The 26814-nt window shown below is 39.6% G+C and overlaps 1 long non-coding RNA gene across 17 annotated transcripts in view; it reads left to right on the forward strand.

Moving 5' to 3' along the window:
* Positions 1 to 481: 481 nt before the first annotated feature.
* LOC114012675 (uncharacterized) overlaps positions 482 to 26814 on the forward strand; it is a 114939-nt gene continuing 88606 nt past the window's right edge. For 13 of the 17 annotated variants that reach the window (XR_008744769.1, XR_008744757.1, XR_008744766.1 and 10 more), the window contains exon 1: positions 3563 to 3728. This is a non-coding gene — a long non-coding RNA (uncharacterized LOC114012675). Of the gene's footprint in view, positions 651 to 2758; positions 2863 to 3562; positions 3729 to 4410; positions 4520 to 26814 lie in introns of those variants that run through there. The other 4 variants (XR_008744763.1, XR_008744762.1, XR_008744760.1 and 1 more) reach the window with 4 other exon arrangements.

Genomic DNA, 26814 nt, shown 5'->3' on the forward strand with positions numbered 1-26814 from the left:
TAATTATAAAAAATGCATTACATATAACTGATTCTTACTTCCTGAATCTGGGTGGGGGAGGTAGTCATCCTGAGGTCTCTTTTGACTCTTTTTCTATATTTTTAATAATTATGTTATAGAAAATGACTCATTTTCTGACAGTTAAATATGAGTGTGTCTGTGTGTGCACATGCACAGGCAGACAAACGTGAAAAGTGTGAATACAAGTGCCTGCTGTGTGGTTTGAAATTTAGAGTGGAAGAACCATCCTTCAAAATTATGATCAAATTAGGCTATCTCATGAAAAAAGCAGCTTGGTGTCCTGCATCAGCAAACTACTGGTAGAAGGAAGTACTAATAAAGAAACAATAGGAACACCAGAGCTACTCAAAAGAGTTAAAAAAGCTTTGGAAAGCTCCTACTTTCACTCCGCCTGTATTGCAAATGAATGCAGTGAGGGAAAGGGCAGCAAAATACTCTTTCTGCCACAGCTGTGTGCAGTTACATTTAAGTGAATGCCCAGAGCTGCAGCTGTTGCTGGCCCCGGTGGGCTGAGAATGTGGGTTTATGTCCTGCTGCAGGCACAGCATGTGCCTGGACTGGCCAAGGAAGAAATTTTCAGAGCAGCGTGGAGCACAAGCTATGATAGCACCCACTTGTCTCACCCACAGGTAAGGTTTATAGCTCAGTCCTGTGCTATGCTGGCTCCTGGAGGGAGCAGGTCCTATGTGGTACTCTGCCAGGGGAGGCACAGGAGGATGTAGTGTGGCCATGTTCTTCTGGCCTCTTCCTTTTTTTGGCTTCATCAAACCTGGTATAGCTGTGAAGCTGTGTTTCCATCACCCAGCCTCGCCGGGGCTGGCACAGCCAGAGACCCTTGTAAAGGTGCAGTGAACACCTGGAGAAGGAACTGCCTCTCTTATTTCTTTATTTTAAGTGTTTCTGCTTAGTGGTATTCATTTCTCCATGACCTCAGCGAAATGGAAAAAGCTCTTCTCCCTGGGGAAAGAGCAGTCCCATGGGAATTCTGTGATGTGACCCTGTAGGTGTGGCATTGATGCTTTTTTTCGATGTTCATCATAAAAAACACATCTGCAGAAATGTGTTGAGAAGGGAATTTATATTTGCTGTCTCTCCTAAACCTGGATGGGATGCCCATTATTCATTATTTTTTTTAGTTTGTGGTGGCAATGAAATTTCAAAGTGAACAACTCAAGGCAAATGGTTTTGCATTTCACAATACAGGCAGAATTTCCAGTATTTTCCCAACACTGCAACTACCTCAAGATTGTATCTTTAATCCTGCCAGTTTGGAAGTAGGACACAAAAAGCAGAGTTCTCCAGTTGATGGGAGGTTTGATGCCTTCCTCAGTCTTTTACCTGCTTGGAAACAGTAGCTATAGAAAGCTCAACACTGGCTCCAGACAGTAATAAGACATTTGTACCAGGACTTTAGATTCTCTTTCCAAGTTCCTGTCCAAAGTATGTGAATTTCTCCATCTTCTCTCTTTCAAACATATCCTTTCCTGCAGCACCACAGCACTGATTTACAGGCTAGATTTTCTCTGCAGTGTAAGGCATGACTAGAGTTTAATACTGGCTCCTTTTTCTATTTGACCATTCTTGAAAAGAGTATTTATCTGAGTGTAAGGGAGAGGCGTGCAAGGCTAACTGGATTGATGAAAATTCAAACCCTGTTTTTCCCACCTTAAATCTGGTTTTATCTGAGCCTGATAGAAAACTGAATGGTGCCAGTTCCCAGTGATGCCTTTTGCCAGCTGTGAACCAGTGCTCTATATATGTGATTTTCACTCACTATATGTTGCATCCTGTGCCCTCTCTGCATGGGCATGCACAACCTTGATTCTTAGCAAACCTGCCTTTTTTTGCTGCAGATGTTGGTCTGTGAGTCCATTTGCTTTAAAAAAAAAAAAATAAAAAAAAAATCAGTTCAGTGCAGCACTTCCAAGCCTGATATTATATGCAGGTGCCTCTGGCTAAGGTTCGCATATGAAAACTCTAGAAGGTGTCAGTGCCCTATATGCAACTTTTGGTATAGCATCAGATTCTTTCCAGCTGAGGAAGCTAAACTCATTAGCACAGCATGCATGTGTTCCTGCTTACCTTTGAACTCGGGCCAGTTTTGATCAGATGATGATGGAAGTGTGGATATCTTAAATATGTTTATTTTTTTTAACCTATCAGATAGAGCAAGCAAGCACAAAGAATACAGGAAATTCCTTTCAAGATGTGAATCCACAGGCAATCTGACTGCAATAGTTCTGCCAAATCATATGAACTCCTCTGTAAAACCTTTGATGCTATATTTGCTTTATGTTCCTTTGCATGAGGAAAACAGACTTTACTCTAATTACAGAGCTTTAATGATGAATATCAAAACAAACATTCATTTCAAACTCTGTAAACATCATATTCTTTGCTCCCCTTTCCCGGGATTTCAAATATACACATACAGAGTTTTGAGAGTTTCCAGAGGAATTTCCACAAAGCTGATGCAGATGGACACCTGTATATATCCTCAGGTCTTCTTGGAATGTAAGGAACTGCCACCATCACCCAATGGCATCATAAAATCTGTTAGACAGTGCTGTGAGAGGAAGCAGAAATAATTTTGCTTCTTTTTCACTCCCCCCCCAATCTTGTTCTGAATGCTCTGTCTGGTTGCAGTCCAGGTAAAGACAATGCAAGCTCTGAAAGCTGAGCATATCTGAATTTCTGCCTTTGCACTTCTGATAATAATAATTAAATAAGTTAGTGTGACTGAGTGTGACACCAGAACAGAAAGAGAAGCAGCTCTTCTGAAAAACTGCTGGACTGAAATGAATGTCAGATTCCCACAGCAAGTAGATTCCGCAGTAAAAGGTAACATGAAAATCTGTACTTCTGCCTCTCTTCCACAGTTGCAATAGCAGCACGTTTTCATTTCCTTGGCCTGGAGTTCAAGAAGAAGGTTTTGTCTGGGTTTTGCTGGCAATTATAAAAGGTGCAAGTGTTGTAATTAGCTATTAAAATGCATACTAATGTCAGGGCTTTAGATGATGTGCTCCTGTGACTTGTTAATTCGTTTCTGATGTGGAAAATCAGATGGAGGTTTTTTTGTTTTTTTTTTTTAAAGGGGTCTGTGGATCATTACCTAATGAGTTGGCTGGATCTGCCTGGCCATCATACCATTTCACCTTTCATGTTGCTGGACCCTTTTCGCAGGACTGAATCTGAATGACAGAAGTCACGGGTGTACTGCCCTCATAATGAAAAGGTCCTGGATTTTATTCCCTGACTCCAGCCCTCTATATTGCAGGCCAAGTTAGATGAGCTTCTGACCTAGGGTTTGTTCTCACCGAGGTGTCGCTAGCTGTGTGTGATGAGGAAGAAGTGAAAAGTTCAATCCAGCCTTGTCAGAGGTGCCAGTAGCAGCCAGAGAAAGATGAAGATTGATTCAAACTTTATCTCTTGCTTTAAGTGCTTCTTATGACTGCTCAGCCCATAGTGTGGATCTCCTCTCTGCAGTTTATCTCTGATCATGTAAATGATTAAGTAACAGCAGAAGATAGTTTGTGCTTTCTCAGCATCACCTAGCTCTGCTGTCAAGGTGGGCTACTTCAGCTTGATTTCTTTTTCCTTTGTTATTGGGTTTTAGAAATGACTGTTATAGAGCAGCCAAGCAACTTTTGTTGTCTTCATACTCCAGTGAAGTTGAGACTCCCATATAGACCACTGAGAGCCATAGGGTAAGTCTGTCCTTAGGTGAACCTACCCTACTAGCTGATGCTACAAGCAGTTTTTCCATATAAAAGTAGCTCTTTGGAACAGAGAAACAGTATGCCTTCCAGAGCTGGATACAGCAAGTCATAAACAAATAATATAACTTTGATGGATGCTTAGTTTTTCCTTAAGAGAATGATTGGGTGGATTTACAGCATAAACTACGTTTGATTAGGTTTGTATCCTTTTGTGCTATTTAAAATTTCTTTGCACTTCAGTGTTGCAAGAAAAATGCTCTAAAATATTTCAGTAGTATGAAAAAAAAAGCATTAACAGAGCTTATAAAAGAATGAACCCAGTGCTACAGCATTATTGGTTTATTAGATTTGCCTCATTTTAACTTGTGTCCTCTTCCCCCTCCCAGTGATACATCCGTTGTCAAATGTCAATATTAATATTGTTTCAGCTGAAGTGATATAGTTGTGCAACAGGAGTATAGCCTTGTCAATAGAACTAGAATTTGCACTTTCATTCACATGCATGAAAACCTCAGAGATTTAATTTTCAGGTCACATGTGATTCTATTGATTGAAGTCTACAGGGGTCAAAGAGTAATCTACAATTTTTGTCTCCTGTGCCTGTGTTAGAGGCCTGTGCATTGTAGAGAGGATAGTGGGGGGTAAATAAATACAGCAGCTGGTAGAAAATTCATGAGATTCTTCTCAGAGTTTCTTGTTTGGTTGGTTTTTTTGTGCTTCCCCCCCTTTAATATCCATTCCAACTCTGAAACTAGGAGATATTGATCATTTCCAAGTAGGTAAGCTTTCTGATTCCTTCAGAACCGTAAATGGTATGGTAATAAAACTGTATATTTAGATTGGCCTTGTGTGAAAAATTATGTCAGGAAAGAAAATTATTTTCTTCCTCAACAAAAAGCCTAACTTGCCCTCCGAGCCTTTAAATCTTATCTTTGCTATAGCAAAGATGCAGACTGTAACAGTTTAGGTTCTGTAGCTTTAATTGCTCATGCTGTGTTCTCACCCCATATTACATGTTTAAGTTGAGTCAGAAAGGGTCTGTTTCTTCTGAAGGGAAAACCTAGATGCTTCAGAGGTCATTTCTCTTCTTTTAAGCTGATTGCTGAACTAAGATACTACCCTGCAGAACTGAAGGCATCTGCAGGAAATACTGTTTATTTGACAGGCGGATGTAATACTGCATCCCTGTCTACCTCTAGCTGTGATAATCTGCCTCCACTGTCATCTTCCTAAACTTGAATTTTGCATCTGGGGTAATAGTAGAACCTAATTTTTCTTTCCCTTTCAGTGATAATTCTTCATTCCTGCTACTTTTTAACATATACTTTGCTACGTAGTTCCACTGCAGCAATAACTGCATTTCTGTTTCAATCAGGTGTTTGTTTCATGCTTTTTCCATCAATAACTCTGTATCTATCAGTATCCTAGTGAATAATGTGACTAATTGGTTTGGTGCTGCTTTTTCTACCTCCTACTTGGTTTATGTCTTGTCTTATTCTGATAGTGGTTTGAAGGAAAAGGAAAACTTTACTTATTTATTTAAATTAATATTTAAATTAAAAATATCCATGTAGCTCTTAGTTTGTGTTAGAAAATTGTAATGTCAGATAGTGTGAAACTGGAGGAGAAGAGGGGATTGTTTCTGGCAGTCCCCAGTTTCTAGTATAGTTCATTATGCAGCCTTGGGACAGGACCTAAAATAATTAAGTTCTGTGCAACAGCAACCTTTGCCCTTTTGAAAGAGTCATTGCACTAGAGGAAATGCTACTATAACTGTTTGTGTGCGACATCTATTAGCTGTGTTACTGTCTTGGAGCTGAAGTGATGGACTGAATTGTGACTTCAGAGGATCATAATATAGGAACAGCCACCTGCTTTGCCACATGCTGAGAGAAAGCCAAGTTGGAGAGATATTTATTTGGAATTGCTATTTTACTGTGTCCCTAGTATAAATTAAACTCGCAGTATCAAAGAATAAACTAGGACAACTAGGATATGGCAACAAAGCTTCAGTAACTTTTAATAACAGGGACCACAGTAATGAGTAGGAAACCTGGAAACAGGAGGTCTTAACGATTCAGGTATATTCCATTGATTTTTGTTCTGGGAAATGAAGAGGAAGACTGAAAGGTAGTGGTGGTGTACCTGGGGGGGAGGTCTGAACTGGTTGCTGGTCTTCTATGGGCTGGAGAAGACTGGAGCTGGAGATCCCTGCCATAGAAGGGACAGAGGCTTCTGTGGCAGCTTCCTTTCTGCTAAAACAGAGACACAGCCTCATTTAATCTTTGAGAAAATGCATCTTTTTCAGTTTCCAGATTTTAAAGTTGTAGAGCTCTTGAAGTTAATGAAGATCTTGGCCCTTTTATTCAAGTTTTTTATTTCTGTAATGGAGTAAGGAAGAATGAAAAGGAAAGGCAGGGATCTTTGTTTCTTGTTGGTGCTGATGTAGTCTTGGAACAGGCTGGATTGAGGTGGGATTCTTGAAGCATGGGACTAGTTCATATTGCTGTCTCCCCAAACCCAGGGAGAGCTAGCCTGGGGCAAAGAACATGTATGAGCTTTGGCTCTTCTTTAGAAATAGACTCCCCTAGCTCAGTGAGGAGATGCAATATGAATGTATAGCCATAGATGAATATTTTAAAAACTGCATTCCAAGACTGGAAGATTTAAAAAAATAATGTTTCCACATCTTTCCCTCCATCCACCTTAAGTAGGAAGTAAACAAATCCAGAACATATTTTTGGAATTAGTTTCAATATGGTTTTTGCTGCTTCGTATTCTGAGTCACACCTTCATGAAAAGGTACTGTCATGGCATTCTAAGAGACTCTAGTGGCTTATCTTATTTAATGCTGCTCCATCAAGTTTGCCATGTGAACATAATCTTGTAAATGAAGGAGCCAAGGCAAAGATGATCAGTGTCAGACTTTGACATACATTACATGCTTTTCTGATCTTCTTTCCTCCATGGAGATCAAAGGCTGGAATATACTGCCAGATTAGCAAGGACCATCTACATTTTATTCATTCATTTATTTACAGAGATCAGAAGAAAATGAAAGGTTGCTTAAAAAAATGGCTATAAAAGTAATTGAGTATACTTTTTTTGGTTAGTGTGTGGAGTTTGAGTACCCCATGATGAAATGCTAATGCAGGAATCCCAAGATAAGAGTAATGTCCAACACAAAGCTATTTTATCTGTGTATCAAAACATTTCTTTGCTGTGTGCAAGAGAGTGCTGCAATGAGAAACTGCAAGAATTGCACAGCAAGATGAAATCTGTAGTCCTCAATGCTTTAGTATTTGCTGGCTCAGTTTCATTTTCATCAGGGACATGAATGCTGCTTTTGCCAGGATGTTGCCCAGTTACATTTTATTCATGTCAGATTGGGACTTGCATAATGAACTCTCACCTCATGCTACTGTGTGTGTTTGTAGTCCAGTTTGTTTCTCTGGGAACAAGAAACACAACTGGTCAGTCTGACCTGTGATCTGGTGACCAGATTTGATGAGGGAAAGTGTGGATAAGAGTGACGGTGAGACCCATGGGATGCCCAAAAGATCACCTACAAAGGTCAGTCCAGCCATCATCCTGTAACCTGATGTTACAGCTGCCTACTTGCTATAGGATCTGGAAGTTTCTTTGGGGCACTCTCTGACATATTGGAACGGAATTTACTTAAAATACTTGGTTATATCTACAATAGTAAATACCATGAATTTCTTGTGATTATATACACAAGAAAATTGCATACATGTTGCATGTGTAATAGCAAGAAAAACTTCTTACCAGTAAAGCTCAGAGGTTTTATTAGCTGTTTCTGTAACAGAACAGAACTGGTGACTTGGGTTAGCTTTCTCTTGTTTTATTTCCTAGGATAAATTTAATCCATGCTAAGAAATTATTTTAGGATCACTTTCTTTGGAAACCTTTTAAATTAAGGTAAGGCCTTAGAGATGCATCAAAACTGAAGACTGAGAATAGTACAGCTTATCATGAAATGAGATAAATTCATAATAATACACTCAATTTATACAATGTCAGAGATGTTCAAACTCTGTACAGACATTAACTCATTAAATGGGACAATGATTACAACCTGCCACAGCTTTGATTGACAGAACTTGAAGCCACACTCAGTTTAATTCTAAATAGACTAGAAATTCAACTTCCTTAATCTGTGGAAAAGGGGTTTTTTTGTGTGTATATATGTGTGTGACACAAACCCCACATAATTGTGTGTGAGAAATATTACTAATGGTTAGTAGATTATGAAAGGGAAAGCTTTAAAAATGAGATCCATAGCTGTTTATTTCCACATCCACACATAACTGTCGGAGGGTCACAACATAAAAAGCAAGGAAGTCTCTCTCTGCTCACTTTCTATGACTGGACCAGAGGAAGAAGGCAAAGCATCATGTTCCTGAACCATCCAGAGCTGATTTTGGAGGGAGAAGCTGATTCTGTAGTTTGCTTTTTAAGTTCAAGTGGTTGAAAATTCTGAAAGTCAAGTCTAAGATGTGATCCCAGGACGTGTTTTACAAAAAGGCATGAGTGGGAGGAAGTCTTGGATGACTCAGCAAGTTGCCCATGGGCCAGCAGTGTGCCCTGGTGGCCAAGAAAGCCAATGGGTTTCTGGGGTGCATTAGGAGAAGCATGGCCAGCAGGTCAAGGGAGGTGATCCTCCCCCTCTCCTCTGCCCTGGTAAGGCTGCATCTGGAGCGCTGGGTCCATTTCTGGGCTCCCCAGTTCAAGAGAGACAGGGAGCTGCTGGAGAGGGTCCAATGGAGGGCTGTGAAGATGATTAGGGCATCAGAGCATCTCTCATGAGAAAAGGCTGAGGGAGCTGGGCCTGTTTAGCCTGGAGAATAGAAGACCAAGAGGGGATCTTACCCGTGCCTACAAATATCTTAAGGCAAGTGTTAAAACAACGGGGCCAGGCTCTTTTCAGTGGTGCCCATTGGCAGGACAAGGGGCAATGGGCACAAACTGCCACACAAGAAATTCTTCTGAATATGAGGAAGAACTTCTTTACCTTGAGGGTGACAGAGGACTGGAACAGGCTGCCCAGAAGGGTCACGGAGCTTCCTTCTCTAGAGCCATTCAAAACCCATCTTGATGAAATCTTGTGCAACCTGATCTAGGAGAACCTGCTTTAGCAGGGGGTTGTATGAGATGATCTCCAGAGGTCCCTTCCAACCCTGACCATTCTATGATTCTGTGAATTAATTGTGTGCGTTTGCAGGAGAGAGATCTCCATCTGAGCTAGTGTCCCCAGACTCACTGATAGTCAATAAAATAATGGCTACTCTGGCTTAGCTTCATCTGGCCTCTTAGAAACATCTGTGGATTTTGTGGGTTTGTTGGGGTTTTTTGTTTTGTTGGGGGTTTGGGGCTTTTTTTCAGAGCTGCGTCTTAGGAGATTCATTTGCCTATTAACTATAAATGGATCTTGAAAATGCTTAAACAAATGTCTACCGATCAGCCTCTGGTGTTGGGTGACATTAAGCCCACTTCTGTTTACCAGAATTTTGAAGGTTATTCCCTACTTCCAATGAGACCTTAACATGAGGTACACTAAACAGAACCGACCTATCTTTCACTGGCTTTTGTGACTGTTCAGTGGAAATCCCAATAAGCCTTCTTTTCCATATTGTTTATAAACCTAACTCTATTGCCAACACAGAACAGCATCTTCTCCCCTGCTGAAAAGTAATGTGGTGTTTGAAAATACTAAGAAAAGCAGTGTGCCATTTCTCCTAGCACCAGTGCTATTGCCAAATGATGCCAAATGTCCTGTTAGCCACAAACTGCCCTTACCTGCCCTAGCAGCTGTAGCGTAAGATCTGGAAGCTGTAGTGATGAACCCTCTTGGGTGCTGAGGTCTGTTGAGTGACTTGGGGCAAGTTGTCCTCTTGATTTGTCTGAGAGAGCAGAACATATCCTGGTGGTGACTGTTGCAAAGCAGGTTCGGGGGAAGGTGGCTAAGAGGAGGTGAAAGACATGGCTGGAAAATAGGGGTGCTTGGGTTGGGGGTTAAAGGGCATGGGAAGAGGGAGAAAAACTCAACATTAGTCAAACTGAAAGGCTGACGTGCCTCAGGCAAGAAATCAACAGTGACTAGAAACAGGGCTGCTTCTCATAGCAAACCTGCTGCCTGCTTTCTCCAGCTATATGATCTTCACAGCTACTGGCCTCTCGTGTATTGTGAAAAACTCAATGGAAAGGTGTGTCCACTGTCTCTTGAACCCCACTATCTCTATTACTGCAATCATCCTGTGAACAACTTCTTAATGGCTGACAAGTTGCTGGTTATTCAGAAACTGAGTTGAGAAAATCTCTAAATAACCCTCTAATACAAATAAATTAAAATTATTGACTTTTAAGGATATTGACAACACAGTTTGACCCCAAATGGCCAGAAGACATAGCAATCTGTCTTTGTCTTATCAGTTGGGTTTTTTTCTTGTCCTTTTACTTTCCAGCCTTTTATCTTCAGTTGAGAAATCTCAGGAATATTTGATTTTTAAAAAGGCTGGAATATTCATGTGGAGAGTTGCCTCTTCGTCCTTCTTCAGTATGTTAGGCAATTTGAAAAGCATTGAAAAGTAAAATAGTCCTAAAAAGACTATTAGCACACCGTCTCACCGGAAGCTTCCTACTGTATTTTGTTGACACGCAAAATGCCAAAAAAGCACATTTGTTGGCAAAGACAAGCACTACCACATGCTTTTGGAAACAAAGCTTTCTTATCAATCTGCACATGATAATTTCACAACTGGAGAGCAGCTTCTCTTGTGTGTCAGTTCTGGTTAGTGTGGATACAGCCATAAAACAGGATTTTTGTTGTGCCTGATGAACAGTGGATATGACAGTGTTGTTTGGAGGAGCCAGGAAAAAACAAAGTCTTTTTGTCAGTTCAAGGTATACCACTAAAAGTATGTTTTTCTGGGTGTGCACTGTGATCCCTGGGGATTATGGCATGAGAAACAGGAAAATGATAAAAGCCAAACAGTTACTGATACTCTTTCTACTTAAGAGAGCAGATGTGTATTTCGGCAACATCCAAGAAAATAAATATGCCCGAAACAAATAAAATAGCTTTTTTCACTTTCCTGGTCAACTTAATCAGGGAGAACAGGACCCATCTACATGCTCATCTTGTCTGGAAACTGCCTTTCATTGGCTTTTGCCTGCTTGGAGGATAAACTCCTTTAACTGCCTTTGTTTCTTGAGTTGCTTTCAGCAGTTGATAAGAATTTCCCTAATCTCCTGCTTTAAAAGCACTCAACACTGCCCATAAGCAATCTGATCCCTCTGAAGTTTCCTCTTCTCATGTGCACCTCATATCTCAGCATCAGTGAAGGGAAAAGAGTTATCTGCATTATTTCCATACAGATGACTTTAACTGAAACTTTTGGCTATAGGGCACAACAGCTCAGATTCCACAAGATGCATCCAATTTCCTGGGCTTGTTTTGCTTTGAAGAAATAGCAGCTTTGTGATCATTTTAATCCTCAGAATTATTTGTTCCTCCCAGCTGCAGGAGAATGTGGCAGTGGGTAATATGAAGTCAGGTTCCCCTTGTCACCATAAATTGTTGATGATCACTGCTATGGAGGAAGGATTGTTCCCTCATATTTACAGCAGGCATGGGAAAGATGGTGGAAAGGTAATCTATACTTTTTCATTGTCTCCCCATTTCTGCTGACAATCCAGAGTGTTACTTTTGGCAGGTCCCATGCAGACTCTGTTCTGAAGCTCACTCCCAGCACAGCAGAGCTACTGACTACAGCTCTCCTGGCATCCTTTCACCTTGCCCAGAAATGCCCTGAATGGCACTGCAAAGATTGGAAGGTGTTACTTCTGGATTGGCCCTTGCTAGAAGTGGGGGAAAAAAGTAACAAAGGTGAGCAAAGGAAGTCTCAAATACATAGGCAGCACTAGAGTCTCCTCCACATACCCAATCTGAAACCTTCCAGCTCAGTTAAGAGGAGTAAAATCATAGTGTGTTTTGGTGCCTATCTAGTCTGTGGTTTTCTTGCCCATTGGGTGAAACGCACAGTAAAGTTGTTCTTTTTCTGTCCCTTTTAGATGTTACTCACTCTTGAAAATTTGCTGTGTAGCTGTTTGCTTCGATAGACTGATACGTGTTTTGAATACCTGGTCTCCACAGTGGGGTTTTGTAATGTGGAAAGCTGACCCTCAAGTTTTTGGAGAGGCCAACCTTCTGTGTGCATATATCCATTAATAGTTCATTTGATCTGTCTGTGTTCCTTCATCAGGTGTTTAACTGCTGGCTGTTGATCTGTGGTCATTCATAGTTGAAATTGAAATAAAAAACAAACAAAACAACAACAAAAAACGCAAAAGAGAAAGAGCAAGTAAGGGAGAAGAAAGAATGTGCTTAACATGCTGGTAGTTTGTGCTGCTTCAGGGTTTCCACACCATTTGACCTAGCTGTAGGGAACGGAGATGATTCAATGGGCTAAATATATTTACAAAAGGCTGTCCTCGCATTTCAGGCTTCTTTACAATAATATTAGATATTAAAACATCAAAGCCAAAATACAGCGAGAAGAGAGTTCTCCCTCCCTCCACCCGTTTGCAGCCTCTCTCCTAAGCTACCCTGACCTCTTCAGGTGGCTTTCTGCAGCCACTTTGAGCCTGCAGAATAAAACAAAACGTATTCCCGCTTCAACGAGGGTTAGCTTTTGAATATGTATGTGTAAATGTATATGTGCCTCTCTGGGGCACAGCAGCAAAACACAACCTTGAGTGTTTGTTTGCCAGTGATGTCTGCGTGCTGAGAACTGAAAGGTCCCACTGCATTCAATAAAATACATGTTTTGGGCTGAGGGCATCATTAGCAGCTTGGTATTGCTCGTGGCTGGGAGTGGAGCTGTTCGCTGCCATACGGCGTGTCAGTGGGGATCATGCTAATGATCTGGAACGGCAGGGCACGCTGGGCACTTGGAGGGATGTCATGCGTTTTGGGCAAGGCTTTGGGGAAGAGTTGCTTAAAATGGAAACACCACTGCAGCAGCACTACTTGAATTTTAATAAAAACATATAAGTTTCAGAAATCTGTTTTATTGATACTTACTTGCTTTTCAGTGTACAATATTGTGATTTGTGTATGAAATGTATACTTTTCTTGTAGTAGCAAATATGTAAAAGCATCTTAAAATCCTACATTTTCTCAATATTTTAACTTTGATGGAAAATGTCTCATACTGTTCATTTACGTAAATTTTATATGAACTGGATTTCTTTGCTTCCAGCAGTCTAGGGTGGATGATGGATAAAGCAAGTATGGATTTCAGTGTGGCTGTTGCCTGTCATTCCAGGTTCCTATGAGAAGCCCCAAAGGTCAAAGCTAATATTTCCCTGTGTCTTCAGATGTGTAGTATTCTCTAGAAAGTTACCTGATATACTAAAAATGGAGATGGGGAAAGAGAAACAGTGCCAGGGAAAAGTCTGTTGATTTTTTTTCTTTTTTTCCCCCCAGTAAAACTGGTACTTTCCAATTAAAAAATATCCAAAGCAATTCCACTTTTAACGTACTCCTAACTTTTTTGTTTGTTTTGGTTTTCCCTACTCACTAATGGGAAGAGAGCAGAACCAGAGAGAAACTTCTTCATTCATCATTTCGTGATTTCTCGCTTATGGAAAGAAAATTTTGAATGCATACTCATGAGCGCACACACACGCTAACAAATCCACATGCACAAAACTGGCACATTTCGGGAGTTTATTTTTAATTTTTTAATCATTTTTTTAAAATAATCTCAACAGTCAGCAGCAAATAGCAGCTTCTGACTAGCTCTGTGCAACTGATCAAATTTGTACCTGTCCATTGCAAGCTGGACCGTGAATCACCTGTGGGGCAAGTGAAAGGCTCCAACCTTTCAGCCAGGCCAGAAACAATCAAGTCCAGATATTTCTGCCCTGTTCTCTCCATAATGTGAAAAGGTGAATGGGAAAATAATGAAACAAGTGCCAGTTTCCCCTAAGCTGTGTCAGCCTGGTTTGAATCCGAAGCCAAATTTTGTATCAGAGCTAGCTTCTAAGGTAATGCAAATCCAAATAGCTTTAATGAGTTCAGTTTACAATCTGGTCTTCAGTTATTATTTAATCTGGAGAAGCCAGCTTGTCTTTGCTAATTACACACTACAAATACCTTGCCATACTTTGTTCATTAAAGCAAAGAAAGAAGTTCAATACATATAGGTTAATGACTTTTGGATCTGTTCAAAAGCTTGTCCTACAAATGCTTTGAGGTCAATGGGAGGTTTCTCTGTGCAGTCAAATTGCTGGAGGTTGGACTTTGTCAAGTAATAAGAAGGAAGAGTAATTAACAGATTATCTAAACTAGCAAAGCAGGGACAGGTTCTGAATCTATCCTTCTCTATCAGATCAGGAGTGATTTGGCAAGGGCTGGAGACATCAGAAACTGGTTCTGCTTTGTCATCCTCTGCTGATGCTTTGCCACATCAGACCTGCAGAGCAACAGGCTTGTAAACAAATATGTTTACATTGCCACCTTGCAAAACAAAATGCTACTGGCTTCAATTTAGATGCCATTAAATCTTCAGCTGGAGACTGCTGTGTGACATTTTTGATTTTGCATGCATAACATAGTGTAACTCCACAACAATGTCTGCTCTCCCTATCGTTCCTGAGCAAAATAGCTCTCTTAGCTATGTGGGTGTTGATGACAGATGTTTCAGATCAATCACTGGAAAGAGATAACAGGAGTGTCTTGGATCATTACAGGACATGAATCTTTAAAAGTAATTATAGGTGGTAACAACCACTATGACAATTGAGTCCCTCCAGCCTGCGTTTCACCGGAGAAAACAGCTATGTGTGATATTTCCCTGTAGGAAAGTGCTGCTGACTGCCAGATCCTGCTGGTTTTTGATGTGAAGTCACATTGTGCATGCTAAAAAGGAGAAATGTTCTTAGCACAAGTTTCTTGTTAGCATAGCAGATCTAATTGGAATCTAAGGAAGCTGGCAAAGCAATTGGATGCTAATTTTCTCCTTTTTGCATAATTGAAAAAGAAATGTTCTTCTCTTTGTGTGCTATGCTATTGAACTGTCATACTTGGCATGTCATACATCCATGATGTATTTTATATAATCTTTCTTAACAGGAATATAATCTATACTTATTCTTTGAGAGCTAAATTCCTGTTGGTCTCTGTTGGATCTGAATATAGACAGATTAAACAATAAGGAAAGACTTTAGGATTTGGCCTTTTCAATATAGAAAGATAATACTGAATCTAAATGGCTCTTCAGAATTTGAACTCAGAAATTGTTCTACTTCAGTTTGATCACTTCAATTTGATTGAAACACTGTAGCATCTAGTTTGTCTACCTCACTAGAAACCATTTATAAATTCTGGTTTGAAAATGAAGATATCCTGGTGTGCCGCAGTGTAGGTAGAAGCTATGCCTGGAGTCATCTGCTCTGTATCCTTCTTCTCTCATAAGCTTCAACTTCAAGCAGAAGCACCTTAGGGTAATGAGTTTACTCTAAGAGATCCATTGCTCCAGCATCTCTGTAGTGGGGTTACACTAAAGTGAACATGCTCAAGTATAGAAGAAGCCAAGAACTGATGCTACCTTTCAAGATCACTGAGGCTAGCGTGGGACAGGGAAGCTACAGAGATATGTAGGAGGTTTGGACAGTAAAGAGAAACATGGTATTGCAATGGGAGTATATGTCTTAGCTGTGAGACTTGCTGGCAAGGGGTAGTGCCCATAACAGTCTCCAAGCCAGAAGTTTTAGCAGAAGCCAGGACAAAGGTAATGAGCATTACTTTCACTTAGACCATGGGTGCACACGACTTGGAACTGAAACTGCAGCAGCTGATTTAGCATCTAGTAGCAAAGCTACCAATCCTTTTTGCAACAAGGGGGACTTTGCTGCATTTCATGATATTAATTTCAGCTTAGTTTGTCCAGCAGTTGAAGTAATTTTGGATTTCAGTCTTCCTGAGCCGGGAGGCATCCATGAAAGTTCAGCCCATCTTCTGTTCAAGGCATTTAGAAGAGTGTCACCTGGAACTATTGGGACAGATCGCTTTCTGTTTTGTTTACAAACCTGTCATAACTGCTTTCTGAGAAGTTTTGGGTTTGGTTTTTTTTGCACCTGTCTTCTTTTAATTTTAACCTGACCATATTTTCTTAGGTGTCTGATGAGAACATCATACGAGACTGAAAAAAATAGTCTTCATTAAGGTCCATGTTTATTAAATACACTTTCTGCTACTTTTTCACTAACAAGAATATTTCTGACAAACAGTGAAATTAGACTGGTTTGATATGGTCCAGTTTTGATAGAACCACTACGACAACAGGCTTTGTTATCTTCCAGTGCTTGCAAACAGAATGTGCAATACTTTGTCCCAATATCTTTCCATGTTCTCTCAAAGACAGCATGACCAGTTTGTAACTCTTTTACCTGAATAAATATTCAGTTGCCTTTAATCTTGTGAGATATCTGCCCTCCATGATTTGTCACACTAGTCACTGAAGATTCATTCAGTGAGTCCCCCAGATAGTTTAAGGTTATTTTTTGAAGACCTTGATGACGTGCATGAATGCAACTTAACTAAAGTGATCTTGAATTCTTCTTACCTGCTTCCTGTAAATATGGTGGGCAAACTAAGTTAGTCTCAGTTACTGTTAGTTAATATTCTCCTTCTCTTTTCCTCTACCTGAAGAGTACTTTAACTTTAGAATAACTTTTTGCCCTTTCAAGCAGTCTGCATGTTGTTGCAGCCCTTTTCTCCTGTAGCATGCCTAGCATCTGGAACAGCCTTGCTTTCATCTCTGCTTCATCAACTCTTTCTTCCTTTTTCTTTTTTTTTTTTTCTTTTTTTTCCCAGCTTCCCTGGAAGGCTGTTTATTATTTCTGTCTTTACTCTTTGCTTTATTTTCCTCTTCGTTTTATTATTGGACTTTTAAATAATCTCATTTAAAATTACAAAATACAATGGGTTTTTTTTTCCCTCATGACAGATACCAGAATAAAGCTGGACTGCCTGGTGAAAACTGTCGCTGGTGATCTCTCCCTTCTACTGACATAAAGCTTAATGTTAAACATAGAATATATCAGACAGATTTCACTGAAGGCATATTAGCCGTGTTAGTAAAGCTACCAGTCTTACCACATAACACAATCAGAATGGGAGAATGAACACAGTCTGGGGAGCCTTATGCCTCAGAGATGCAGAAATACGGGGGAAACTGTTGCTCTGCCTGGAAAAGAAACATTCCTGAGAGAAGAGGCAGGCACAATAACCGCATTTGAGTTGCAGGGAAAGGCATGCAGAACATGCTGTGAATCAGGGGAAATCATATACAACAATAAAGTATCCAAAGTCAGGGGCACAGATGAACTTGCATCTTTAAGAAAGCTGAGGTAATTTCAGTTTCTGTAAGATAGGGATAAACTGTAACTATGTTTTGTTTACAATGATTTGTTTACAATGGAGCATCTGCTGGCACGGGTTGCTTGAGGAAGGAAAATTCTGAACGAAATAGGGGAGATGTTCATGCAATGTAAATTGGCCTTGATCTACAGAGAGAATGGGATCTTTGGAGTGAGACAGAAGTCTTGAAGTGAAATCGCCCGCTGCAACAGGTGCCACAAGCGCAATACACACAATGTCTCTCATATTGTCCCCTTATATGCCCTATGGGCACAGAAATCAAGGTGCTCTCTTAGCTTTGTCAAAATAAACAGGATTTCTTCCTTATGTTTTAGGGCCAGTTTTCAGCATTTCCTACTTCCCTTTGGACTTGGGTCCATGTCTCACAGTGAATCTAGTTTCAATTATCTACCTAGGTTAGATTAATTATACTTCAAGTATCAATGCCAAGCTTTTAATTTAAATTAGAAAAAGAGGAAAAAAGATATCTAGAGGAGAAGCTTTGCAGCAGGCTGCATGTTACAGGCTAAATTGCTAGGAGGCAGCTAGAAGGCTTCAGGAAATATCTCTGGGCCTAAATTACTCAATCCTGCTCATTCCCAGTAAATTCACACCATCAGGAGTCTGATAAGAGGCAGTTTAAGTGACTACTTAATGAAGTGCTTCAGCAAGTGACTAATAGGGAAATCTGCGTGCTGCGTTAGCTTGCACAGGCTGACATTTGGTGACACAGTATCTGCAGGCAAATGCACTGGTGTCAGGTCAGGGGAGGAGAGTCTGTGAACATTTCTGGAATGGTCTCTAAGCATTGACCTTATCCTGAATAAATGCTGTTGTTTAACATTAGCATTCAGGAGCAGCAGAAGTATCCGTGGTGCTCTCAGCATGCTGAGAAAGACAAAGACCCTTCCCTTGGTAATGTAGTATAAATTTTTGGGTACTAGACAAACCCACTGTGGATTTAGTACTAAATCACCTTGTCACAAACGGCGTTGTGTGTCAAGGTAACACTAAGTGCCAGGCTACTATAGACCTGTATGAAAGAACTGGTAATGAATAATTTGTAACCTCTCTTTTTTTTCTGCCTTACTGGAAAATCTCATAGCCTGACAAATGTCTCCAACAGGTATTATTATTTTAGTCATTTTATTCAGCCAATAACATCATCCAACAACTTTTGTTTGGAATCTAACACCACCCCTGGAAAAATGGTGTTATTTTTGCTCCCTGATTAGACTGAGGGGATTTTCAGGCAAAGTTTGTATGAATACTTGTGTTTGCCAGACTAATGTTTGTTTTCTGTTAGATCTTTCTGTAGCTTTAGCTTAAATGCTGCAAGAGGGTTTTTGCTTTACTAAACAACAAAAATTCCAGCCAGACAGCTAACCCACAGAAAAAGCCCACAGTCTTTCAATAATAATAATCTATGGTTGAATGAAAGTAATTTTAGACATGTAAATATAGAGTGTAAAACAGGATTCCTTCATTGTTACATAGGCATATTTTAATGAAATGTGAATCAAACACGTATTAAGCAAGCCATGTTGTGTATTCTACAAGAAGGATTGTATTTCTGCCTGTTACAGAGCTGGCAAAACCAGTTTGTCTGCACGGGAAGTATTCCTTTCCCTATCTCCTGTGGTGTTAAGAAGCTGCTCTGATGTGACTTTCCAGGTGATATTTACAGCACAGGTATCACTAGGAGGGACAGAGCAAAACCAAGAACAACAATAGAAAAAAAGGCAGGAGGTAGAAGAGAAAGAAAGAAGACGTAGGGATGAAAAACACCATCTGAAGAACAGGGAACTAAATCAGGAAACACTTGCTTCTGCATACTGGAACCCAAGCAGAAGGCAGACTTCAGTTTCATCACTTCGTGCATTGCTAGCTTTTGAAATATATGGGAATTTATTTTCCATGTATATGGGAATGTCTACACAGAGTAATCTGGAAGATTTCTTGCCACTTCTCCTACTTTAGACTATCTATGAAATCTAATGCTAGGTTTCTGCCTGGAAGTGGTGTATTATAAAATTTTTTCAGGTGTCTTGGGGGTTTTTTTTACCTGATTTTTTCCCAACTCTGGATTACATCTACATCTGTGATAGGTGCCTGGTGTACTCTGTGGGATTACCATTATGTAAAACTGTGCTCATTGTGCTGTGGCTGTTGTTAACACTCAGTGAGAGACAAGAATTTTTAGTTCCTAGCAGCCGTAATAGTTTAGCATTATGCGTTTGGGTTCAACACAGTCTTGCTTAAAGGACGATGGCCTTCTAATTTCCACACAACACGGGGGCAGACAGAATGCAGAAAGAGCAGCAAAAGTTGGTTTGAGATCCCAGCCTCCAAAAATGTCAAGGTGTTGGTATTCCTATTCAGGTCCCTTTCTTTTCAACAGATGGACTGTCCTTGGAAGATAAGAAAAGATGAAGGTGGACATGTCCTTATATACAACTGTGTTGGTGGCTATTCAGTAGCCAGGTTGTAATGGCCAAACTGAAATAGATCCCTCAAAGCTGGTGATTCCTTTTTGACCAAAGAAATTAAATAGCAAGAGGGATGGTCTAAAACCAGTCTGATTCTGCCCTTGAAATACAAGAGATTTATTCCAAAACTCAGAAAGATACTTTACCAAAACTTTGTACCACATCTCTTCAGTCACAATATCCTTTCCTAGTTGCTCTTACAGTAGATACACGTCACCTCAGGGTGTATATAAAATAATGAGTTAGCCTGAAAGGAACAGTTTCCAAGAAAATACAGCAAGCTGATGATGGACAGCAAATCAAGCCTCTGTTGGCAGCAGCCCCCTGAGGTGTTCTGAGATCTAATTGTCCTACGGGTTGAGCTCTAAAGAAAACTTTCTAAGCTCTATGAGTAATTTCCTTCTCCTTAGACAACATCTTGCAAAACACTTTTTTGGAGTGTTAGGCCAAAGCTTGTAGGGCCACACTAGTCATAGATATACAACCTCGAGCCTGTTTACAGCTGTACTTGTGAGAGAAGTTTCTTGCACTTCACTAAATTAAGGTTTTCCTTTCACTGTTAGGGATTTCCTTTTTCTTTACTGATTCCCCATGATACATAGGGAATAGAATCCATTAAAATAATCAGTTCCATGCAGTTTGACTCTAAAGCTCAGTGGATATTTTATTGTGTCATTCAACCAACATCAACTGAAGATCATTAATGACCTAATACAAAATGCAGGAAGCAGTGGGCAACAGAAGAGCAGTTCTCATCAACTTTCCCAGCCTCTGGCTCAGTCTGCAATGCTCACTCTTTAATTTGTTTCCTTGCTATCAGAGTGAATCTTCTCATTACTGTGTTCCTGGATGAGCTTTTGTAGAACCACATTGCTCAAAAACACCCCATCCTTTCCCTGACCCACCACCCCCCCCCCCAAAAAAAAAAAAGAAGAAAAAAAAGAAAAAAAAAGAAAAAAAAGGGACCCAAATAAGCAAGGACAGCTGGTAGCACAGCTGACTGGATCAATGTCAGAGAAGAGCTCATTGTCCATTTAATTTTCCAGAAATTTGCAGATGCTGTGACCAGGAACAGATGCACTAAAGAATGGTTGAATCTGGAAGTAAAATGAGTCAGCAGCTCTGAAACAAGATGAAAAAAGTGTTACTCGAATTTGAGAGCATGTGTCTGATTAAGTTGTTGAGGGAACCTGAGTTCATTTAAGTTGATCACCAAGTTCCAAAGACTCCTGTTATGGTCTCTTTGAAAGAGAGAGAAGGATAGGAAAAAATATCGAGTGATATTGGAAAAGTAAATTAATCCTAATGCAATAACTTACTAGTATCATTGACTTTATAAACACATCAATGCTTCTTGCCCACACGACATCCTGAGTCTCTTGGTCACTGAGGCCGGGGCCTGATGGTTTTAATTGGTGTTTTCACTTCCAGCATCCTTGTGTCTTACAGAATAAAGCCTTGTTTGGCTAAAGAGGTGACAAATACAGACTGCTCCTAAATTCAGGAGAAAAGCATTCTGCTTTGACATCTGATTAGAAATAAGGGACAGAGGCAGAGGCACAAAATATATTAATGGTAAAATATAGGCTTTTCATAGCCCAAGACCATCTTGTTCCAGCCCCTCTGGGTTCAAGCCATATTCCAGGTCAATGTCTGGGTACCCCCTCCAGTGCTGGGCTTGAGTTAGACAGCCCTGAGTGTATTAATTTTGGTGGTTGAGTGTATTATTTTGGGATTAACATTGGGTAAGGGTACTTTTGTACATTAGAGCTTGCAAAACAGGCAGATCAAACACAGGATTAGAAATAACTGGTCACTGTAAGAAGCAGGGAGCTCCACAAAAGAATTTCAGGCATAAAGTCAGTCTAGCTTTGAATTATTCTGTAAAATGAATCTGAAAGCCCTAGGAGATCAATAGTGAAAGGCAGTCTCAGCTTACGTTTTTAGAATTATTTGAATGTATTTTGTTTCTTTTGTTGTCTTTATTTGTATGGCTGTTTTCTGAAAATAAAGTTAGAAATAAGGAGTCGTTATGAGACAAAGAACAACATAATCCCTTTTGTTCTGATTTTTTTCCTAAATGTAATTTCAGCTACATAGTCCCATCTAAGGAAAATTTTGCTGTTGATGGTTAGTTCTTTCCAGCAAAGAATAACTGAATTTAAATAAAAACAATTTTGACTACTTTAGAATTTAAATTCCTGTTGTTAATGCCATGCCCAACACCTGTTTGGATGGAGTGTGTGACAACACACTGAACAGAAATGCAAGTGACTCTTGGGATTCATGCCTATTAATGGATTTAATTCCTTTTGGGTTTGCTGAGCAATTGCAATTTCCCAATTCTGTTAAGATCTAGCATAATCTTCAAACATTAAGATCACTGCCAATAGGGATGTGACTTGGCTTCAGTTTTGAAAGTTCTGTTGGATTTTAAAAAATGCTATGAGTCTGTTTAGTATTTGTAATTATTTGTGCTCCTGTTTGTGCAGTTCTTTATGGAATTGTTTTACAATATCCTTGTGCTGTGTTTGGTTACAGTCAGAGCACTGTAGTTCATTGTAGCATCATATGTATGTGACAGCTTCTTGGATGTGCCCTGTTTTGTTCTACTTAATTGGGAGGTGGATAATTTACAGCCTCTGGGTCATCTGTGGCTTGTAATTTTGTTTCACAGACCCTGCGGTAGATGATAATTTTATTCTGGATGACACCAAGTTGCATATTAATGGAAGGTCTACCAAAGACGCTTGAGAGGCCTGTCTGGATGAGGAAAAATGTCCTTATCCTAATCCAATGTAGCATTCAAAGAAGTAATAATGGCAGGAAAACAAAAATTTTGTTTTGTGCATTGCTGTGTTTAGATGTGGATGAGGAATTTCCAAGTATAATCTCCATAGTAATTTAGACCAGCTCTCTTTCTGCTACGGTACTAGAAATCTGCCATTAAAGGACTTTTAAGATGTCCTTGAAGCTATTAGCTGGTACCATAATGATAAATGATAATGACTCTGATGGCTGTCAGGTTGTGTTACCATAGCTGTGTCTCTGGGAGTGTTCCTCCTGTGGTTTAGGTCTGCTGTCATGGCTATCTGGTAAGGGAGCAATGTTTTTAGCATAAATGCCACTTGCTCTTCAAATTTGTCATGGCACATGGACTTCCTGCAGAGGTGCCCAAAGAGTCTATGGTAAGATTTGTCCCTGCCAGGATGAAAAAATAAAGAAATAATAATTAGCTCCTGAAATCAATACTGGGAGGGGAGGGCCACAAATACTGGTGTTTATCCCCATGAAAGGCACGTTTAGGAACAGCCAAATCCCAGTAGCATCACAAGGAACAACCAAACACTGCGACACTTCACCCTTCTTTCACATACCCCCAGGCTGGGCTGTGGCTGGAGAAATACCAGCTGTTCACTGAATCACTTGACCTCTCAGTTTTTGTCTATTTTCTTTCCCCTATCCCCAAACCCACACAGGGGAAGCTGCTGCCTCTGTGCAGCCGCCTGTGTGGGTTTCAGGTGACAGCAAAGCAGTAGGAAAGAGATCTCAGGACTGACACATGGCATCTTCCCCCGCAGTGACCCAATGAGAAGGTACTTTTGGAGCAAGTATTACAACAAGGACTGGAAGACTTCAGTTCAGTCCTCGCTGCTCAGAGAAGGAATGGGTATTACCTTTTTCCCCAGCAATTTTTAATTATAGTAGAGTTGCAACTTCAACAGATGGTTTGGCTCATAGAAATTCTCCAAAGAAATTAAAACATCACAGGTTGTTGAAAGAGGTAACTATCACCAGCAGATGAGTATTAGGACAGACTTAATGAAATTTCTTTTCCTAGCACCCGTCAAAACCTTTGTTTTGCCTGTTGCAACAGTTCTAGAAATTTCTTAATCTCTGGCTTTACCCATTTTCCTGATCTGAAACCCTTGGAAAGATGGGCACCTCCTTTTCCCACACTGGTCCTGTTTTTTCCACAGCAGTGGTGCTGCATTCTTCATTTGTGGGTTTCAAAGCAGAGTGCTGTAACTATCTGTGTTCAGGGCCTGAAAACAGACAATTTAGTGCATCGCAAATCAGTTTCACACTCCATTTCATTAGCAGCACCCTTGGACTGCAAGTTATAAATAATTCCAACAATTCTAAACATCAAGAATGCTATGAATTATGAGCTTTTCATCAGAATAACATGTAGGATCAATAGAAACAGAAGGTGTCTAGATAAGCACATTTCATAATTACTGCTTGGATCTGCATAAATCAATTTACTAGCACACTTCTGGAAAAAAGTTCATTTTTTTAAGATGTATTAAAATAATGGTATCTTGATGGAAGGTTACATCCCATCTCCCTCTTAATAATACCTCTTAAGAAATTTAATTTCAGCTTCAAAAGGAGCTACATTAAATATCAATCCTGTATAAATGGATCTGACACATTTATGTTTCATTATTTTATTTTATTCCCTCCCCTCCCCCAAAGGAAATGAGCCAATCATTTTGTTACTCTTCAGTTCATCTTCCTTTTTCTTGTACAAAGCTATCTCCTTGAAATAATCAGGCCTCTCTGACAATCAGTTAATAAACAGACACTTAAATATTCTTTTCTTGCAGCTTAATAGGCAGGCAATGAAGTTGAAAGACATTGCATAGTGCACAGCATACTTGTTCCTTTTCTCAGATTAATCTCATAAACCCTCAAGCTCTCTAGTACTTTAGAGATTTATTTCAACTGTCTAATCCATCAGTTGAAAACAAGATATGAAAATTCAGTAGTTTAGATGGAAACTTTCTTGTGTTGATAAGTTTGATCATTCTTTTTTGGGATAAGTCCCATTTGATTGGGCTCAAAATGGAGAAATATCGCTGTATCATTCTATATGGAAATGGCCAAGAGTAAGACTAGTTTTTCCAAGGAATTTTGATTTCTAGAAAGTTATTTTCCTTAGTCTGTTGTGTTAGGAGGTGGTAGCGTAAGACTGGAGAGGAACAAATAGTGCGTATTTGTTTAAGAAGTGGAAAATGATGATGCAGGCCTATTTGTCAGTTCTTTGTAGCCTTCCAATGTTTAAAATGCTTTTGTAGAAAGAGTAATTCAAGATGTCAAAATAGCTGAAAAATGAGATCAAATAAAATATGGGTTTCCCAAAGGTAGATCACACAAGACTAACTCAATAACTATATTTGATGAGGGAATTTCCCTTCTAGGAAAGACAGGTGTTCTTGTCTTTATAAAAGCATTTTATAAGTTCCAAAGAAGAAAAAAAAATAGAGAAGGACAAGAAAAGGGGAAGATTAAAAAAGAAATGCTGTGGTAGAGGAATAAGAAATTAAAAGATAATAAGCAGTGTTGAAAGGAGGTATGTGAAGCTTGAAAAAAGTAACTAATACAGTTCATAAAGGACACATTTTGGAATTGATTGTACCTAATATTTTCAATAATAACCTTGTATTAACACACTCCCACTTCTTAGGCCAATATGCTGATGAAATGAAGATAGAAAGTGTTGTTAACACAGATGGTCAGTTTATCGTACAGAAAGAATTTGAGGACTAGAGTCTTAATGTTGGGATGGAATCAAGAATACAAAATGTATTTAAAAATACATATAAAATTTATGTGTTTAGAAACTAAGAATGGGAAAAAAATTGGGTTTCTCAGATGGAAACACCACAAGGAACACACGAATACACTCAAGAGTCAAGTATAACTGTTAACCAAAATGGTGCTGCACATTAAAAAGTCAAAAATCCTAGGAGTTAGGTATCAATTCTGTTATATAGAGATTGCTATCTAGTCCAGGATGTAAAAGGAGTTCACAAAGTTTTCCTTTTTCACATGTGCAATATATATATATATAAAAGCTCTTGGTTGTTTGTTTGTTTTTTTCTTCCTTCTTTCATTATGGGCTCAACAAATGAAATGAGCTGTGTCACTGCTGCTCTTTCACAGCTGAATTCGCCACCTGCTGACCCCTTGAAGGGAAAGGATGGTGTGAGGTTTTGGGTGTTGAACCAAACTTTACCTCCTTATATAATATACTTCACTGCTACAAGGGAAAAATCCTCAGAGGAGGAGGGAAAAGGTCTCAGCTGCCATGTTTTTTCCTCTGGCTATTGTGCCCTATTGGTTTTTGGTTTTGGCTTGGCAAACAGTTTACATGGCCCTTTTAAGCGTGCTAAGTGTTTCTCAGGATCAAGAAAGAAGCACAACCATAAAACAAATGTCAGGCAAAGTATTTTCATTCTGATAATAAGAACAGGAGTGAAAAAGTTGCAAAATATTAGACAACACTTGTTTTTTCATGATCTTTCTCTCTTTTTTGCCTTTGTATGCCTATCTGTCTTTCTCCTACCTTGCACGTTAACTACTTAGATTAGGGAAATAAAAATCTTATTAAATGTCCTTACAGGTATCTGGCTATGGTTTATAGCTAATATTTGTACGTACATATAAACTAGCATTAAGAGTAGTAGTTCAGTCTATTATTCTTCAACTCATGCCTTTTGGCAACGTTTTGTCCTGAGTCTTTCTGACATCGCCTATGGCATTAAGAAACAATCAAGTTAAAATCGAGATTGGCAGGAAAAGCAATGTGATACTGCCTGTGTGGTTATTTGTTCAGTAGTATTGTACCAGTGAAGGCTGCCAAGCAATTGGATTACACCAATTTCCAGTCAACCAAGTTGAAGTACAGTTTGTTGCAAGGCCCCAGTTCAGCTATAACCTGTATGGTTTTTTGAAAGGCTTCTTGAGGAAACTGCAAGATAGAGATAGGAATAATTAAAATGTGCAGTTAAGTCACTTAGAAGTGTGCATAATGAGGTTGCTCCAAATCTTAAAAGATTATCTTTAAATTATCATTCAGAAACTTCCTTATCATGCAGTAACAGCCTCTTCTCCCTTACCACTTAGGAAGAGCTCTTGAAAAAATGCACCACTCTAGAGAATTACACACTCCTTTCAAATAAAGGAACAACCTGTGTATATATGTGTCCTCTGTGAATGTATCTTGGCATCCTTAAAATGCATATGTTTTCACATGACCTCTTTAAGACAGAAGGAACACATCCAAGGCATTGTTTACGAGGCCTGGGTTGTGTACTCGCAAAGCATGGGGCTACTGTGGTATAAG

The sequence above is a fragment of the Falco peregrinus genome, chromosome 1, assembly GCF_023634155.1.
Source record: "Falco peregrinus isolate bFalPer1 chromosome 1, bFalPer1.pri, whole genome shotgun sequence".
Lineage (NCBI taxonomy): Eukaryota > Metazoa > Chordata > Aves > Falconiformes > Falconidae > Falco > Falco peregrinus.